Consider the following 14,402-nt stretch of genomic DNA (forward strand, 5'->3'; position numbering starts at 1 on the left):
CACACCTCACTCACACACACACCCATGTTATGGCCAACTCTCTGAATACACTCTGACAATGGTGAAAGTGGGCTTAGTCAGATGACTAGCAAGCATGAGCAAAAAAACAGCCAGATCTGTTGGCCAGAGAGAGAATACAAAACTGAGCTTTATCACTGCCCCTAAGAAAGCAACAGGAAGGCTGCCAGTATGAGGCCTGATGCCTTGCAGGATCCAGAGAAGACATGCAAGCTTAAGAGTTCTGTCATAAGAGGGAGCAAGATGTGCAAAGCAGGTGTATCCACAGAAGATCTGAGGAAAGACTCAGAATCCCTAAAAGGGCTGATGGAAGGGTTTTCTCCCAAAGTTAGTTAATAAAAACTGGTGTAGGTGACAGCTACTTCAAATGTGAAGATGGCAACACAAAACTTTAAGAAACAGGAAAAATCAAAGAAATATGACAATCCCAAAGAGTCATAATACTCTTCCATAAACCAAACCCAAAGGCATGGAGATCTGCAACTTATAAAGAATTCAAAATAGTTGTTTTAAGGAAGTTCAATGAGCTACAAGAAAAAGGAAGACAATGGGACAAAATCAGGAAAATAATACCTGAATAAAATGAGTTTAACAAAAAGATAAAAGTCATTTAAAAAACCCAGAAAGCTCAAGAGAAGTACAATAGGGAACATCAACAAAAAGAATGGATAGGAAGAAGAAAAAACCTGTGAATTAGGAGACAGGATTTTTGAGATTATCCAGTCAGAGGAGAACAAAGGAAAAAGAATGAGAAAGGGTGAAGAAAGGCTACATGACCTATAAGATACCATCAAAAGAAATGATCTGTGAATTATGGAGAGTCTCAGGAGAGTGAGAAGATGGCAGAAAACTTATTTAAAGAAAGAATGGCTGAGAACTTCCAAAATCTGGGGAGAGGTTTGGATATCCAAGTTAATGAAGCTCATAGGTCACCAAACTCAACTTAAAGAGATCTTCTCCAGGACACATTATAGTAAAACTATCAAAAATCAAAGACAAAGAGAGAATCTTAAAAGTGGCAAGAGAACAAGAGAAAAGAAAATTGTAATTTATAAAAGAAACCTCTATAAGACTCTACATGGTTTTCTCAGCGTAAAACTTATGGGTCAGGAGACAGTGGCATGACCATATTCAAAGTGCTAAAAGAATAAAAAATGATCAAGAGTACTCTATCCAACAAAGTTGTCCTTCAGAAATGAAGGAGAGATAAAGACTTTCCCAGACAAAGGCACAGGTAGTTCATCACTATTAGAAATGCCTTACAAGAAATAATAGAAGAATATCTTCAAGCTAAAATGAAAGGATGATAATGAATAACATTAAAATATATGAAAATATACATCACATGGTAAATATATAGTCAAAATCAGAATATTATACTACTATAATATAGCTACCATAATTTGTTACTGAATACACAATATAAAAGAGTTAATTATAACATCAAAAACATAAAATGGGGGAGTAAACAGGTACAGGTTTTGTATACGATTAAAGTTAGGTTGTTATCAGCATAAAATAGATTTTATAACATTTCTTAATGTAAGCCACATGGTAACTACAAAGCATAAACCTGCAGTAGATACACAAAAGATAAGGAGAAGGGAATCAAAGCATGCCAATATGGAAAGTCATTAATTTACAAAGGAAGTTCACAAGAGAGGGAGAAAAAAAACAGGCAAACTATAAAACAGCCAGACACAATAAAATATCATTAGTAAGTCCTTACCTATTATTTCTCCAAATGAAAATGGATTAAGTTCTCCAATTAAAAGGTGTAGAGTGGCTGAGTGGATTAAAAAAAAAGATACAGCTATATGCTGTCTACAAGAGATTCACTTCAGCTTTAAGGACATACAGGCTCAAAGGGATAAGAAAGATATTCTATGTAAGTAGAAACAAACAAAAAAAGCAGAAGTAGCTATACTTACATGAGACAAAATAGACTAAGTCAAAAACCATAACAAGAGACAAAAAAAAGATCATTTTAGAATGATAGAGGTCAATTCATCAATAGAATGTAACAATCATAAGCATATATATATATATATATATATATACACACATACACACACACCCAACATCAGAGCACCTAAATATATTAACCAAATGCTAACAGATCTGAAAGGAAAAGTAAACAATACTATAATAGTGGGGCACCTTCAGTAACCCATTTTCAACAACATGGATCAGCTAGATAGAAAATCAATAAGGAAACATTAACTTGAACTATACTTTAGAGCAAATACACCTAACAGACATATATAGAACATTACATCTAACAGCAGCAAAATAAACATTCTTCTCAAGTGCACACATAACTTTCTCCAGAATAGATCATAAAGCAAGTTTTAGCAAATTTAAGAAGACTGAAATCATATTAAGTATATTTTCTGGCCCAAATAGTATGAAACTAGAAACCAGTAAAAAAGGAAAACTGGAAAATTCATAAATGTGGAATTTAAACAATACACTCATCAACAACCAATGGGTCAAAGAAGAAATCAAAAAGGAAATCAAAATATTTTGAACCAAATGAAAATGGAAATACAACATACCAAAACTTATGGGATGCAGCAAAAGCAGTTCTAAGAGGAAAATTTATAATAATAAATGTCTACATAAAGAAAAAAGAAAAATCTCAAATAAACAATCTAACTTTACGACTCAGGGAACTAGAAAAAGAACAAACTAAGCCCACAGTTAGCAGAAGGAAGAAAATAACAAAAGTCAGAGCAGAAAGAAATGAAACAGAGACCAGAAAAATAGAAAAAAAATCAACAAAACTAAGAGCTGTTTTTTGAAAAGAAACAAAATTGACAAATCTTTAGCTAGATTAACTAAGAAAAAAAGAGGATTCAAGTAAATAAAATAAGGAATAGAAGAGGAGACACTACAACTGATACCACAGAAATACAAATGATCATAGGAGACTATAATGAACAATCATATGCCAACAAATTGGATAACCTAGAAGAAATGGATAAGTTTCTAGAAACATGCAGCCTACTAAGACTGAATTATGAAGAGATAGAAAATCAGACCAATTACTAGTATAGATTTTGAATCAGTAATTAAAAAAAAAACTCCCAACAAAGAGGAGCCCGGAACTAAATGGCTTCACTGATAAATTCTACCAAATATTTGAAGAATTAATGCCAGTTCTTCTCAAACTCTTCCAATAAACTGAAAAGGAGGGAATATTTCCAAACTCATTTTACAAAGCCAGAATTACCCTGATAGCAAAGCTAGATAAGGACACAACAAGAAAAGAAAATCATAGGTCAATATCCCTATGATGAATGATGAATGAATATAGATACAAAAATTCTCAATAAAATATTAGCAAACATAATTTGACAAAACACTAAAAACATTAAAATGATCATACACCATGGTCAAGTAGGATTTATCTCTGGGGTGAAAGGATGGTTCAACATATGCAAATCAATAAATGTGATTCACCACATTAATAGAATGAAAGATAAAAATCTATGATCATCTCAATAGACGCATAAAAGCATTTGCGAAATACAAATCCTTGTATGATAAAAACTCAACAAATTGGGTATAAAAGGATCATATCTCACCATAATAAAGGCTATATATGAAAAACCCACAGCTACCACCAACAGTGAAAAGTTGAAAGCTTTTGTCTAAAATCAGGAATAAGACAAGGGTACCCACTCTCACCACTGCTGTTCAACACAGTAATGGAAATCCTAGCCAATCAGGCAACAAAAAGAAATGAAAGTCATCCAAATCAGAAAGAAAGAAGTAAAACTGTCTTTGTTTGCAGATATGATCTTGTATAAAGAAAATTCTAAAGACTCCATTAAAAAACTTGTTATAAGTAATCAGAAAATTTGGTAAAGCCTCAGGATGCAAAATCAACATAAGAAATCAGCTGCATGTCTATAAACTAACAATGAACTATCTGAAAAAGAAATACAGAAAGCAATCCCATTCATGATAACATTAAAAACAATAAAGTGCTTACAAACAAATTTAACCAAAAGGTGAAAGACCTGTACACTGAAACTATAAATTTTGATTAGAGAAATTAAAGAAAACACACATACATGGAAGTATTTACTTTGTTCATGGATTGGAAGAATTAATATGGTAAAAATATCCCTTAAATGCAAAGCCATCTATAGATTCAAAGCCATCTACCAAAGTTTTAATCCATTTTTCACAGGTAAAAATAATCCCAAAATTTGTATGGAACCACAAAAGACCCTGTACAATCAAAGCAAAGGAAGCAAAGAAATCAAAGCAAAACAAAGAAAGAACAATGCTGGAGGCATCACATTTCCTGATTTCGAACTACTACAAATCTGTAGTAATCAAGGTTCTAGCATAAAAACAGAACGTAGACCAATGGAATAAACTTGAGAGCCCAGAAATAAACCCTCACATATATAGTCAACTAATATTTGACAAGGGAGGCAACAATATTCAATGGGGAAAGGAAAGTCTCTTCAATAAATGGTTTTGGGAAAACTGGATAATGGTATGCAGAAGAATGAAATTGGATCTCTATCTTACACCACTCACAAAAATTTGCTCAACATAGATTAAAGACTTAAATATAAGACCTGAAATCATAAAATTCCTAGAAGAAAACATTGGGGAAAAGCTCGTTGACATTGATCCTGGCAACAATATGTTGGATATAACATCAAAAGTACGAACAACAAAAGCAAAAATGAATCAGTGTGACTACATCAAACTAAAAAGCTCCTGAACAGCAGAAGAAACAGTCATCATAATGAAAAGGCAACCTATGGAATGAGACAAAAATATTGTAAATCAGATGTATGATGAGTGATTAATATATAAACTATTAGGAACTCATACAACTCAATAGCAAAAAAGAAATCTGCTTAAAAAATGGACAGAGGAACTGAGTAGACATTTTTCAAAAGATGACATACAAATGGCCAATAGGTACATGAAAAAAATGTTTAACATCATTAATCATCAGGGAAATGCAAATCAAATCCACAAGACATCACCTTACACCTATTAGAATTGCTATTATCAAAAAGACAAGAGATAACTGTTGGCATGGATATAGAGAAAACGGAGTCCTTGTGCATTGTTGGTGGGAAGGTAAATTGGTACAGCCATAAGGGAAAACACTATGGAGGTTCCTCAAAAAATTAAAAATAGAACTACCATATGATCCAGCAATCCTACTACTTGGATATATAGTTTGCTATATGAAATGAAATCAGTATCTTAAAGAGAGATCTCTATTCTTATGTTCATTGCAGCATTATTTACAATAGCCAACATATGGAAACAACCTAAGTGTCTGCCAACAGATGAACAGTTAAAGATTTGGAATATATATATACACAGATTTGGTGTGTATACACACACACACACAAACAATTTAATGTTCAGCCATGGGAATAAAGAAAATCCTGCCATTTGGTAAAACTTGAATGGACCTTGAGGGCATTATGCTAAGTAAAATAAGTCAGAGAAGGAAAATACTGTATGATCTCACTGGTAGGTGGAATTTAAAAAAGATGAATTCAGAAACAGAGGCTAGAATGGTGGTTGCCAAGGGCAGGGGGTGGGGGAAATGGGGAGATGTTGGACAAACTTCCAATTATAAATAAGTTCTGGAGAGCTCATATACAGCATGGTGACTATAGTTAACAAAACTGTATTGTATGCATGGAAGTTGCTAAGAGAGTAGATTTTAAATGGTCTCACCACAAAAAAGGGAAATTATGTGAGGGGATAGAGGTGTTAACAAACCCTACTGTGGTAATCATTTTGCAATATATGTATCAAATCAACACACTGTACACCTTAAACTTACACAATCTTATATGCCAATTGCAACTCAATAAAGCTGAAAAAATAAAATGAGACATTACATAGGTAGAATTTATCATTATTTCTTTCACCACACTGTGCAGTAAATCTTCTGTTTGCCCAACCAGATGTACTATCCACCTTTATCCACGTTGCTCTCTGCCCTGGGAGGTGACCTATATAGACTACCTAGTGGGATTCCCAAACCTCTGGCTTTTGGGGTGGTCTGCCAATAAGAAATCCTGGCAGGAGATCAGAGATGGGTAGGGGATTGAGACCAGGGTAGTTATTCTCCTAGATCCTTCCCTTCAGGGTTACCATGGCTTGGCAACTTCCCCTAAGTGGAGTCACTGGTCCTCTCTTGGCACTGCTCCCTACGTGATCTTTTCCTGCTGGCTTCCAGTGAGAGCTACCTCTCCTCAGCTCCCCGGGGAGGTAACATCAGTCTCAGGGATGACCTTCTGGCTTGTGATTTTCCCATACCCTGTCCTTCATGTGGTCATCCCAATTTAGTGTGCTGGCACCTTGATGGAAACACAAGTAATCAGACCCACATAATGTAAATCATGGCTAGTTGATCTCACCTATCAGAAAACAGTGTATAAAGAAAACATTTCTTAAAATTTATGACTACTCAGAATTTACACATACACAGTCATGACATAACTATTAATTAGATACACTTGCTGTCTCAAGTTTTAATTTATGATATATAAAACTCTAGCATTGGTAACAGATTTATAAAAATCAGGCACGTTTAATTTTGACACACTTTAAATTATATGAAAGCAATCAGGTTATATATTTTAGAGAACTAATATTGCGATTTGTGATAGCATGTTTTGATTTTTGACTTCTGGGGCAATTTTTCCTTTTATCATACAACTAAAGTAATTCTTGTATAGAAAATTAGTCATTAAAAAATTTAGTCATATTATCTGGAAATGTGTATAAGTTTAGAAAGTGTTGAATACATTAAAACATTAACAGAATTCATCCATCTGTTTGGCGATTCCACATTTAAGTTTTCATTATTAATGACTCAAGTTGGATTCTTTAGAGCCCCATTCTCAGCCAATACTGGAAAAGTGTCGATGTATATCATCACCAGAAAACTGTGCCTTAAATTAAAGCTATGGCAATCTGGCCACGTTAGAGCATAAAGCTGGATGTGCACAACTGAAATAGATCCATCTAACTTTTAAGGGGAGAAAGCTGATATCCCCTTAGGGTGTTCTTACAAAATGAAAATTCACTGATGTAGAGACCTCAGCATAAAACCCCTTATTTTACTTGGTGGCATTTTAACATTCCCTAAAGAAAGGAATAAAGCAGGATGAAACTAAACCCATAACTTGAGAGAAAACATTTCTAGAAAATATAGTGTATTTGAAGATCAACTGATGACTGCTGCCATTCAGAATTATAGAAATTCTGTAAGCTTCCATTTGAGAAAAAAGGAGCCCAAATATTTACGTTGAATAAACTGTGGTCTCTCTCTCTCTGTCTCACACACACACACACACACACACACACACACACACACACACAGTGGTTACAAGACATGAATAATTCTGTTCTTCCCATTGAAGTCTTTGGTTAAGTTTACTACAGAGGCCTGGACTACAGTTCTAGTTCTGTAGCTGCCCATGCTACAATACGTTTGAGGCAAATGAAACACTAATTTTGACAGGCTGAGACAGAAGGGAACAGTAGAACTGAAAAACTGAAAAGCAGAGAATGTGTTACCTAATTAAGTCGTGTGAACCCTGCTCAGGCCCTAGCCTGGTGGAGGCTCTCTGCCTCGGTGGGGGGAGGGTTCTTTCTCCCTTTGGGTTTTGAGTAGGCAAATAATGAAATGGAAGCTGAGATTGATACAGCACATGCTTTATTCAGTGGCCAAAGAATGAAGATTGAGAACTAAGTTCACAGATCAACTTTTCACCCATCTGGCAAGAGTGATTTAATTTTAAAGAGTAAAGACAACGGGAGGACGAGTGAGGCTAATGACAGAGAGGCATAAGCATTAGTCTACAGGGGAAGGAGCAAGGCTTTTTCATGAGAATGAGGTGCCACCCCCGCCCCCCTTTTATCCTTTTTTTGGTTCTTAATGTCCAATCATGGCCACGGTAGGTGTGTCATTTAATACACTAATGTAGTAAAATCAGCATATGAGACTCAGGGTCTACTGGAGATCAGATGCATCACCTGTTGGTCCCAGCTGGCTCCATCTCATTTGTTCTGTTTGTAGCTTCCTTTCTTATCTCTGGACCCTTTAACTTAAAGATTTATGTCAACTCCTGCTAAAGGTGGGGGTTGGAGGATTTGGAGCAAACAACTAGAGCAGCTCTGGCAACAGATGGAGGATGAGATGAGCTGGGTTTATTCGCTTTCCCAGTTCCTTCATGGAGAGTCTGACTAAAAGGGTCACTTTCAACCAAACCTCAAGGGAAAAATAAGACCCCCCCCCCCCCCCAAATCTCAGCACCATATCAGAATCTCATTCTGATAAAGCAATTTGGATCCAGATTTTTGAAAACAAGGCCTATGCAGTAATAAAAATGCCCCAAGATCCAAAAGGATACATAAAAAATAGTAAAAGAATGTTTTAAAGATTGTGTAGAAGGATACCCATTGACAAAGCAAACCTACAATTTAGCTTAGACATAAAGGTAATATTTACAGAAATTCAGTCTCCCCGAGGATGCAGACTCCAAACCACATAGTCACCTTTGACTTTTTTTCTTCATTGCCAATCAGTCATCAAGAACTATCTATTTTTACAGCCTACATGCCTCAGCAAACTATCCCTTCCTTTCCACTTCAGTGACCACTACTCAGCCTTTGGGCCAAATAACTGGGTACAAGATAACAAGCTCCTGCATTAACCCTCCAATTCTGGTATTTTCTCTCTCCAGTCCCTACATCATGATTAGATAAATTATTGCTAAAACTCACCTTTTAACCAGTTACTACCTTGCTTTAAATCTCTAAGGATGCTAGAAAGTAAAGTCCAAACAATTTTACTAGCTATGCAAATCCAGTACAACTCCACATTTTAAAAGCTCATGGAGCCATGAATAAAAATATCATTAAATAATTAATATTATGAATAATAATATTAAAACCTAGGTCTACTTAATAATTTACAAGTTGTATTCACACACATAATCTCATTATATCCTCTAAACCAGTGGTCCCCATCTTTTTGGCACCAGGGACTGGTTTTGTGAAAGACAATTTTCCCACAGACCAAGCAGGGGGGGTGGTTCAGGCAGTAACATGAGCGATGGGGAGCAGCAGGTGAAGCTTCGCTCGCTTGCCTGCAGCTCACCTCGTGCTGTGCAGCCTGGTTCCTAACAGGCTGTGGCCTGGGGGTTGGGGACCCCTGCTCTAAACAACCTTTTAGAAAGGTGATATTTACTATGAGTGTCATTATTACCATGTTTAGGTACCTCATCATAAATGGTTTATATCTCTGTGCATTGTGCTGGTGTGAGGGGAGCAGGTACAATAGGAATGTGGCAAAGAAAGGAGCTGAGACAGGCTTTACAAAGCAGCCTAAGGTCTAGGGCAAGGTCAAAGATCCAACTTCCTCCCATTTAAAGAGCAAGAGAAGCAAGTGTTTGAATGTCTTAGCACAAGTTGTTCTCTGGAGAGGAGGAAATGCCTTTGCTACTAGGGATAAGTCATTTGCTACAAAGTTGGAACCATAAGGTTTTAATGTTCATCACCAGGTGTTGCTAGTGCGTGGTAAAAGATGAGAATTACAAAGATGTAGAATTTAGAGTATCGATGTATGAAAGTGACTTAGCAGCCTAAGAACCTTTTTTCACTTATCCAAACTTCCTTCTCACCAGCTCTATATCCTGTTATTCCTGCCAAAAAGACTTCTGCCCATTCAGATTGGGCCCCACAGCTGACCATCCAAATGCCTTGCTTCTTCAAATTTCCTTGCCTTTTTCATATGTTACATAAAGGATTATGGTTAGTCTTAGATTATATTTACTCAGAGTTCCTAAAGAAGAAGTTTAAGAATACTCATAAACAGAAATAAGAACTGGCAAGGGGGAGTCAAGATCGCGTAGGAGCAGGAGGATGTGGCGTTCACCTCTCCCCACAAATGCATCAAGAATCATCCACGAATGGAACAATTCTCACGGAGCACCTGTTGAACACTAGCAGAGTACCTCAGACACCTAAAAGGACAAGATCCCTGTGTAACAGGATAGGACAAAAGAAAGAAAAAGGGAAAAGGAAGAGAGGAAGTGGGATGGGACCTGCATTCCTGGAGTGGGGAGAGCCAAAGGAGAGAGGAGAGGTTCCTGCACCCAGGAAAGCCTCCTCACTGGCTGGGATATCAGCTGGGATAGAAGGGGAGCTGTGAGGGTCAGGAGAAGAGTGCAGCAACCAGTCTGTGGCAAGCAGGACAGAGTTAGACCTATACAGATGGCTTGTGCCACAGCCCTGCATGCCCCGGCCTGAGAAGTATGTCCATCAGTGCAGTCAGGGGCTGGGTGCTGGAACGTCAGATTTGGAGAGCAGATTGTGGGAGAAGACTGCGATTAGCTGCAAGGAGACAGCCTGAGGGGACAGGAGTAAGGAGACCCACAAACCGGAATGCTCATGGAGGAAGCCCAGACCACCATAACAGTGAAGCACCATTGTTGAGTGATGTTCAAAGGACAGGGCCACAATTGCAACCCCTCTCCCACATGATGGCTCTGCCTTCATGGACATTAGGAAGGGCTCCTGCCAAAGAAGCACACCTGGCCACTGCCTCCTCTGTCCCATCTCCAGCGGGACAGGCTCCCAAGCCCATGGCCACTGCCTCCTGCCTAGGCAGGCTTGTGTGCTCCATGGCAGCCTCAGGAACAGGAAGCTCAAAATCATATCAAGCATCTTTTCCAACCACAATATTATGAGATTAGAAATGAATTACAGAAAAAAAAAAACTGTAAAAAACACAAACACATGGAGGCTAAATAATATGTTACTAAACAACCAATGGGGAAACAGTTCAAGATGGCAGAGTAGGAGGACGTGAGCTCACTCCCTCTTGCAAGAGCACTGAAATCACAACTAACTGCTGAACAATCATTGACAGGAAGACACTGGAACTCACCAAAGAATATACCCCACATCCAGAGACAAAGGAGAAGCCACAGTGAGATGGTAGGAGGGGCACAATCGCAATAAAATCAAATCCCACAACCACTGGGTGAGCAACTCACAAACTGGAGAACAGTTATACCACAGAAGCCCACTGGAGTGAGGATTCTGAGCCCCACATCAGGCTTCCCAACCTGGGGGATACAGCAATGGGAGAAGGAATCCCCAGAGAATCAGACTTTGAAGGCCAGTAGGATTTGATTGCAGGACTTCCCCCCCCTTCCACTGGGGGAAACAGAGTCCACTCTTGGAGGGCACACAAAAAGTAGTGTGTGCACCAGGACCCAGAGGGAAGGAGCAGTGACCCCAGAGGAAACTGAATCAGACTTACCTGCTGGTGTTGAAGGGTCACTTGTAGAGGTGGTGGGGAGCTGTGACTTACTGCAGGGATAGGGACACTAGCAGTGGGGGTTCTGGGAAGTGCTCATTGGCTTGAGTCCTGCATTAGCCCTGCCAAAAATCCTGCAAGTTCCAGTGCTGGGTCACCTCAGGCCAAACAACCAACAGGGTGGGAATGCAGCCCCATCCATTGGTAGACAAGCAGATTAAAATTTCACTGAGCTCTGCCCACCAAAGCAATACCCATCCCTACCCACCACCAGTCCCTCCCATCAGGAAGCATGCACAAGCCTCTTAGATAGCCTCCTCCACAAGAGGGCAGACAGCAGTATCAAGCAGTATCAGAAGTATTTCATTCTGTGGAATTGAAAACCACAGCCACAGAAAGAGAAAATGAAAAGACAGAGGACTTTGTACCAGATGAAGGAACAAGATAAAACTCCAAAAAAGCTACTAAATGAAGTGGAGATAGGCAATCTTCCAGAAAAAGAATTCAGAATAATGATAGTGAAGATGATCTAGGACTTTGAAAAAAAAAAAAAACTGGATGCAAAGATCGAAAAGATGCAAGAAAAGTTTAACAAAGACCTAGAAGAATTAAAGAACAAACAGAGATAAGCAACACAATAACTGAAATGAAAAAAAAATGAAAAACACACTAGAAGGAACCAACAGCAGAAAAACTGAGGCAGAAGAATGTATAAGTGACCTTGAAGACAGAATGGTGAAAATCACTGGTGTGGAAAAGAATAAAGAAAAAAGAATGAAAAGAACTGAAGACAGCCTAAGAGGCCTCTGGGACAATGTTCAACACACCAACATTTGCATTATAGGAGTCCCAGAAGGAGAAGAGAGAGAGAAAGGACCCCAGAAAATATTGCAAGAGATTATAGTTGAAAACTTCCCTAACATGGGAAAGAACATAGCTACCCAAGTCCAGGAAGCACAGAGAGTCCCAGGCAGGATAAACCCAAGGAGAAACACGCCAAGACACATAGTAGTCAAATTGACAAAAATTAAAGACAAAGAAAAATTATTCAAAGCAACAAGAGAAAAATGACAAATAACATACAAGCGAACTCCCATAAGGTTAACAGCTGATTTCTCAGCAGAAACTCTGCAAGCCAGAAGGGAGTGGCATGATATATTTAAAATGATGAAAGGGAAGAACTCATAAACAAGAATACTCTACCCAGCAAGGATCTCATTCAGATTCGGCAGAGAAATCAAAAGCTTTACAGACAAGCAACAGCTGAGAGAATTCAGCACCACCAAACCAGCCCTACAACAAATGTTAAAGGAACTTCTCTAAGAGGGAAACATAAGAGAGGAAAAGGACCTACAAAAACAAACCCAAAAATTAAGAAAATGGTAATAAGAACATACATATCAATAATTACTTTGAATGTAAATGGACTAAATGCTCCAACCAAAAGACTCAGACTGGATGAATGGATACAAAAACAAGACCATATATATGCTGTCTCCAAGAGACCCACTTCAGACCTAGGGACACATTCAGACTGAAAGTGAGGGGATGGAAAATGATATTCCATGCAAATGGAAATCAAAAGAAAGTTGGAGTAGCAATACTCATATCAGATAAAATAGACTTTAAAATAAAAAATGTTGCAAGAGACAAGAAAGGACACTACATAATGATCAAGGGATGAATCCAAGAAAAGGAGATAACAATTACAAATATTTATGCACCCAATATAGGAGGACTTCAATACATAAGGCAAATGCTAACAACTATAAAAGAGGAAATCGACATTAACACAATAATAGTGGGGGACTTTAAGTGAGGGACCCCACTTACACCAATGGGCAGATCATCCAGGCAGAGAACTAATAAGGAAATACAAGCTTTAAATTACACAATAGACCAGATAGATTTAATCGATATTTATAGGATATTCCATCAAAAACAGCAGGTTACACTTTCTTCTCAACTGCACATGGAACATTCTCCAGGATAGGTCACATTTTGGGTCACAAATCAAGCCTTGGTAAATTTAAGAAAACTGAAATCATATCAAGCATCTTTTCTAACCATAATGCTATGAGATTAGAAATCAATTAAAGGAAAAAAACTGTAAAGAACACAAACACATGGAGGCTAAACAATATGCTACTAAATAACCAAGAGGTCACTGAAGATATCAAAGAGGAAATCAAAAAATACCTAGAGACAAATGACAATGAAAACACAATGATCTAAAACCTATAGGATGCAGCAAAATCAGTTCTAAGAGGGAAGTTTATAGCAATACAATCCTACCTCAGGAAACAAGAAAAATCCCAAATAACAATCTAACCTTTCACCTAAAGAAAATAGAAAGAACAAAACCCAAAGTGAGCAGAAGGAAAGAAATCATAAAGATCAGAGCAGAAATAAATGAACAAGAAACAAAGAAAATAATAGCAAAAATCAATAAAACTAAAAGCTGGTTCTTTGAGAAGATAAACAAAATTGATAAACTTTTTGCAAGACTCATCAAGAAAAAGAGGGAGAGGACTCAAATCAATAAAAGTAGAAATGAAATAGCAGAACTTACAATGGACACCACAGAAATAAAAAGCATAAGAGACTACTACAAGCAACTATACGCCAATACAATGGACAGCCTGGAAGAAATGGACAAATTCTTAGAAAGGTATAACCTTCCAAGACTGAATCAGGAAGAAATAGAAAATATGAACAGACCAATCACAAGGAATGAAATTGAAACTGTGATTAAAAATCTCCCAACAAACAAAAGTCCAGGACCAGATGGCTTCACAGATGAATTCTATCAAACATTTAGAGAAGAGCTAACACCCATCCTTCTCAAACTCTTCCAAAAAAAACTGCAGAGGAAGGAACACTCCCAAACTCATTCTACGAGGCCACCATCACCCTGATACCAAAACCAGGCAAAGATACTACAAAAAAAGAAAACTACAGACCAATAACACTGATGAATTTAGATGGAAAAATCCTCAACAAAATATGAGCAAACAGAATCCAGCAACACATTAAAAGGATCATA

The sequence above is a fragment of the Hippopotamus amphibius genome, chromosome 13 (genome assembly GCF_030028045.1).
Source record: "Hippopotamus amphibius kiboko isolate mHipAmp2 chromosome 13, mHipAmp2.hap2, whole genome shotgun sequence".
Classification (NCBI taxonomy): domain Eukaryota; kingdom Metazoa; phylum Chordata; class Mammalia; order Artiodactyla; family Hippopotamidae; genus Hippopotamus; species Hippopotamus amphibius.